Source organism: Nesoenas mayeri (genome assembly GCF_963082525.1).
Source record: "Nesoenas mayeri genome assembly, chromosome: 9".
NCBI classification, from domain to species: domain Eukaryota; kingdom Metazoa; phylum Chordata; class Aves; order Columbiformes; family Columbidae; genus Nesoenas; species Nesoenas mayeri.
Genome location: NC_137557.1, coordinates 17,797,016 through 17,803,457, shown reverse-complemented (window position 1 = coordinate 17,803,457; position 6,442 = coordinate 17,797,016). Strand labels below are relative to the sequence as shown.

Genomic DNA, 6,442 nt, shown 5'->3' with positions numbered 1-6,442 from the left:
GTCTTTTTCTAGTCCCAGCTTCTTTTTGAAAGTACATGCTTAATTTTGGATGTTTTCTGCTGCATTTAAATGTGCCACGTGACATCGGGATGCATAATGGGATGTTTTGAATGGATCACCAGATCATTTATTTAAATACATCTTTGCTCAGTAGGATTCTGAGTTTTCTTGCTCTTCTTTCTAGAGCGAAGAATCCGGTGCTGGACTGTCCTAAACATTACTTACGGCGCAGCTTCAGAGCGCAGCTTCATTTCTCTGACGTGAAGAGGAGGCGTGTGTGCAGTGAACCAAGAGGACATGGGCTTTCAGTGCACCTGGGAAAATGAGCAGGTATCAGCAGGTCTCGATGTTTAAACCCTAGTAACTCATCAGGAAGTTGAGAAGACGTGAAACAATAACACACTCGCTCCTGAGCAGGGAGAGCACAAGCGCCAAAGGGTGTTTGCATAGACTGAGTTGCAGTTAATTTTACACTGTTTAGGTTTTTCAACTAGAATTCTGAAAGCATTGGAATCTATTAATTCAGATGTATTGATTTTTCTGAGGCGATAACTTTGATATATTATTTTTCTATTGTTATAAGTACTTCTTCATTGTACTTGCTCTGGATTGGCTGGACAACATAGACATCCTCACAGGAATCCAGTCTGTAGCTGGAGTAGAGACACCAGCAAAGTTCCTGAAAATGTAGAGTGTTGTGGTTTATTTTGAAATCTGAGCAGGTTATAGGTTCAATAACATCAGAACTATATGTTTTTAGCTATTTTTTTGTTTTCAAGCAGCTATTCATTTCTGGAATGTTGAATGTTTCTAATGTCAAATGGTTTTTCTTTACATTTGTATGATCTTTGTCATACGGAGATACTTCATGCAGAGAAAGATACAGATGTGTAAGTTTTAGGAGGTGCCTGAGCCACCTCTGAATGGGATTGTAGGAAGATGTGAGATGGAGCTACATTTTAGGATTCACTTCTTAATATAAATTCAGTTCTTAATATAAAAGTTTTTAGCTGTTTTATGAAGAGTGGTACGTTCTGTAGAGGCAGAGCATCCATATATTTAGACTCTAGCTGTCTCTCATTACAAGTTATAATTAAGGTGAAGTATTTTACTGAAGAATTAAATTCAACCTTGGTTTGAACCTGTTTTCGTCTCAATGAAAGCAATTAGTTGCATGAACTACCCTGTCCTTGCTCATCAGCAACAGTTTATTAGTTGCTTCATCAACACTGCTGCTTCTTATTTATCCTATTTTTTGCGGTTCATAGACAAGGCGCTCTATATGGGAGTGCTGTGTGCATAGTGGTGGTGGAATAGAGGTGGCTTAAGGACAGAAAATACGGCTTGTGAGGGACACTATGACATTTAGTAGATGGCAGATAGTGGGAGAGCAAGTGAACCAAGCAAACTTCTGATCATGTAGTCTGTAGCTGATGGTTTGATTGAGTTGGAGTATTAGGACATGGGCTTTTATCTGCCCTTTTGGTGAAGGCTATTTAATTTTTGCTTGTCCCTTAAGAACAGCTTGATGACTTCATTCACAAGTATTTACACTTATTCAGCAAGTATTTGTTCTGCCGTACGATATCTCCTGAGAGCGTCCTGCTTTGGGGGTGCCTTCTGTTATACATCAAGCTGCGTTGTCCAACAAGGCTCAAAATCATCACTGCTGAGAAGTTTAATGCTCTCAATCCAAATATTCTGGACCAAAAATCTGTTAATCATGATTGCAACTATTTAAACATTTGTCATAACTTCATGAAGTGAGTAATTCCATGTCGTGATGCCTCAGAGATCAAAGGGGCTCTTCTAGGGGCTGCGTTTAGCAGTGGGGGAACAGAAGTCTTTTGGGAGACAGAAGAACAATCAGTAGACTCTAAAGGAGAAGCTGCCGATCGCTTCGTGACTGACGGGAGTCTGGGAGGTAGATGCTGAGCAGGTTTTCTTTGTCTTGAGAATATTTACATAGGGCTGATCTGCTGTTCTTGAAGGAACTTGATCACAGGCAAGACTTAGTATTAAATACAGTGCCTTATTCTGACAGTCTCTAACCTATAAATGCTTGAATTCTTCTGTCTTAATAGGCTTTCTGTAGGTTTTTTTGGTGGAAATTTGAATAATATTCCTCAGAGAGATTGTATAACAGAAGCACATTTGGAAAGATATAATTTGGCAAGACCTTGTGCTGCAGAAGATCAGATGAATTTTTTCCCTTCTGGTCTTGCAGCAAAGCTTTCAGTACTGCGGTATCTTCATAGGAGAAGAGGCCTGAAAGGTTCCAAAAGATCATCTTGACCCTTTGCATCAAAGCATCATCACTATTGCTGGACAATTCTTGTGAGATGGATTTTTTCCCCTTTAGCTCCTAATATAGGAGGCAACGTGACTTCTTAGGCTGGTGCTTCTGTCAATGGGTGGACATTTGTAGCCCTGTCAATGAGTAGAAGTTGCCTTGTTTGTGACAACACAATATTTGTAATTTGCACTCGCTCTGTCTTTCTCTCTCCCCCAAATCCTTATCTACAGCACAGCTGCTCAGCACTTGTTTCTATATTTGTGCAGGTGATTTTCTTCCTCTGAACAAAACTTGACCTTGGGGAATAGTACAGCATTTTTTAATCACTTCTCCAGTTTCATTAATTCCTCCCCCAAAAGCTTCCCTGTGCACACTTTTTTTTTTGTGAGAATATGCCTTTTTTTGTGGGAGTAACAGAAATTATAGGACTTTTCTTTCCATATGGCACTAATACTGAGACTTCATTGTCAGATCTCTCATTTTTTTGCAGGCTCCTAAGCTGGAAGGGGAAAAGTGACTGTAGCTCAGTTGGCTTTAAAAATGTCCCTTATAACTGCTAATTATGCATACTTTTACTTTTTTGCAGTATTTCTCATTGCTGGCAATTCTATTAGAGTTAATTATCGTTACGGAAGACTTCATTTTGGCATGTTTTCTGGGAGAAACGTTATTTTGTGACTGTTTCCCTGAAAAAATAGTTCTGTTTTTCTCACGGGGCCTCTGCTAAGGGTTTCTCCAAATGAGGAAAAAACCAGCAAATAAGCAGATTTTCATCTCTAGCTGTATTACCCTACTCCTGGCTAGCTGTATTTAGGCCGCCTTGCTGTTTGTTCCTCCTCCCCTTGATATTTTTACAACCCGTTGTCTGATTTCAACCACATGTTAGAGGTGGAGCTTTTAAGATAACAAAATTCCGCCAGGTTTCGTACAAACAGGTGGGCAGTGTGGAAGGATATAAGCGCAAGTGACCTGACCAGAAGAAAGGATCTGGCCATGACAACTGTAAATTTGGGAAGATGATTGTTCCCTTTCTGCGTTAACACCCAGAAAGTCCTTAACTAAAATCCATACCAGCCTCAGGCTTAAACAAGGGAAGGCGTAATGCGTTTGTCTTGTTGTTGTCTTGTAGTGCATTCAGTGACTTTTATTTTGAGTTCTTGGAGTGTTGCTAAAGGCAATACAAGGTTAAGCAAGTCATCATTTAGTCTTTTGTACTCCTACCCATCATATCTAGCAGAGCAGATTCAGAAAACCAACAAGCAACTGTATGGAAGGTGATTTTGCCGTAGGAAGGCTCACTTTGGCAATAGGAGTTGGCAGCACTTTCATCAGAAGACCGTACAGTGGTGGCACAAGTGTCTGTGAGTTTGTTTGTATAGGTTTTGGGTAGACACTTGATGTTACGGGTGGCTTTCTCTCTGGGTGTTGTGAATCTATGGGTTCATAGCCATCTCCAGCTCTCTGGCTGCATTTTAAGCAGACCTAAACCAAACATCTCACCATGGCTCCCCGGCGATGCTGGTTTGTGGGCAGAGGCAGCTCTGATGCTTCTGCTCCAAGAAGGTCTCACATCTGGGAGATTATGGTTAAAAGCCTGAAGATCTGATGCTTTAAGTATATATATATATATTTTCTACCTTCATTCCTGTCACCCACCCCACCGCTGAAGATCAGGACATTCAGAAAAGGAATATATGCCTACGGGGCTGGAATAGTGGATCAAAGATCTCATGGATTTTAGGCCTCGACAATAAAATGTGCCTCTAGCCATCTTATCCATGCAAATATTTACCCAGGCTTTCTCCTGTTAGAGAATCGTTTGCTCTTTCACTTCACCTGTTTATTCATCCAGGTAGAAAGTTTTCACAGCGGAGTCCCTCTTGTACCTCCGAGTGTGTGCCGAGTAGATTTATAAACAGCCTTATTGGTGTATAATTATGAAATCAGCCTTTGAGTCACTTTTGTCTCTTTTTTTAATTTCCTGCTTTTGCTAGGGGAATATGCCACAAGAAGCGTTTGGCATTTGCTTTGATTTTCTGGCCACCATCAGAGGCAGGACACTGGGACGGCTCCTTTCCAATCGCAGGTTGGATACTGGGATTTTTGCCCAAGTTCAACCTCAAATTACCAAGGCCTCTAAATAGCAAACGTATGCTATTTTTGAATATTGGCATAATATTGTTATTCTCAGTCTTCCGTGATTTTACTAGTTTTCCAATTTATTAAAATCAAAGGTCATAGGATTGGAGAACTTGTTAAATTAGTATTTCAGGACTGGGCTCAAATTAATACGATGTGCCAACTTGAAATGTTACGCCTAGCAGATGCTGTATAACATTTCTATTAGTTACTAATTGGCTTGAAAGTACTTAATTATCTTGTCTTCTTCGAATATGGTGAATAGATATTTTTTAAACACTTGTAGCTTTTCTTTTGCACCCATTTCACATGCTCTGTCTCCTAAGGGCCTAGTTACTCAGTTACTTGTACACCCTTTCAGAAATCCTGCTACCTGTGAACTTTACACTGTGGTCCCTTTTGAACTTTGGATTTTTAATATCTCATTGTACTTTGTACATTTTTCCCCTATTTTCACATTAATACTGAACTAAACTTACTTGAGCATGTGATACTTCACAGAGTTCCCTGCTTGGACCGTTTTTTTTGTCTAAATGAGAAGCAGGAAAATCATTTCTCTTTCTCAACTTATTTACCACCAACGCATGAAAATAGCTGTGTCCTGGCTAGTGTTAAAATATGGAACCGGTTGTAACCTGTTTTCTCATGCTGTTATTTGGCTACCAACGTAATCTTGTAACGGCCGTCCGTTTTAGGCCAGCGATTGTTTTTTCTTTTTCAGAATGCGATAAGGTGGTTATGTTACATTAAATTTAGGACCTTTGTGTTTGAAAGTGTTAACCTGAGCTGTTGAAACAGATAAAATGGAGTGTTGGTGTGCCAAAGCAAGTCACGAGAGAAGAAAATCTTCAATTGTACGTGCAAGCTCTTTTCCTATGCTGGAGTCTTCCTGGGATTTTATTCCCACCTATTTTCCCTGCTTGCTTGTTTGTTTTAGTCACTGCAATTAACCCTTGGAAACCTCTTAAAATTACTTCCCTTTCTGTTTTGATTTTGACTTTTCTCACTCTATAGTCATTTTCCTTCTTTTTCTTCCACTTCTTGCACGCGGTGCTGTGCTCCCCCTTCTAGTTCCTGAATTTAGCCCTTTTTGCTTTAGGCTAAGAGAGTAAATTACCAGTTCTTGTTTCTGTTTTGAAGTGGCCAGGGACATCTGGAACCTCTTGTTTTCATCCCAGGGTGGGGACGAGAACTGGGGTTTGAATAATAATACTTCTCTTCCCTCCACACAAGGTGGTATCAGTGGTGCTGGCTCACGTGGTAGCACAACATCTTTGCTTTCTAAACCCAGATCTGCATCACTGTTACATGCAGTCCCAGTTTATTTTGGGATGTTCCCCAGTTTCCATAAGGAAAAGTGGGATTCTCTCAAGATGTGCTCCACCAGAGTAAGTTTTGGGACGTGCTCTTTTGGCGTAATTGCTTCCTACTTGCTAGGAAAGTGGGTGGTGAAAATATGAAAATCTTGGCTCTTAATAATTGGGAGGCTACAAGTTGTTCAGAAGGACTTTTAGAAACCAAATTGATGAATTCTGTTAAACCAAGAAGGTGTAATCACATAGTTACAGCCTAGATTTTCCTCCATACCTTGGCCTTAATTCCCTTTGCTCCTTCCCTCCTATTTTAAAGATGCAAAACTTGTGTTCTTCTCCCGTCCAGGTCCAATTTAATCATAAATGCCATTGCGTGCGTTCCCCGGGATATCGCCATCTCTTTAGGTGTCCAAAATGCTGCCCCGTGCCCTTGCATCTGGTACCGCAGAATTAAGCGTATTCACTGGCATGGGATTAAAAATGGAATGAAAATGGCTGGTAGGCTGCGATACACGGACATCCTGGCCGCTGTTGCTTATGGACCCGCAAGTGCGAAACTGTGCGTACTCCGGTTTTTGTTTCTGAACGTCTCTGACGTTGTGAGCTTGCGTGCCCGCTGCTGGCAATATTTGATGCGAGTTGAATGCGTGATTTTGTTAATCCTCCTATTTTCATTTTTGTGGTGCTTTTGCAT

General features: G+C 40.6%; 1 protein-coding gene across 1 annotated transcript in view; it reads left to right on the top strand.

Annotated features, from left to right (window-relative positions):
* The first annotated feature begins 282 nt into the window (after nt 1–282).
* The window catches only part of MAP3K13 (mitogen-activated protein kinase kinase kinase 13), a 39,886-nt gene continuing 33,726 nt past the window's right edge, over nt 283–6,442 (top strand). The window contains exon 1 of the mRNA XM_080349644.1: nt 283–330. The gene's annotated coding sequence lies outside the window, so the exon portion shown is untranslated. The remainder of the gene's footprint in view (nt 331–6,442) is intronic.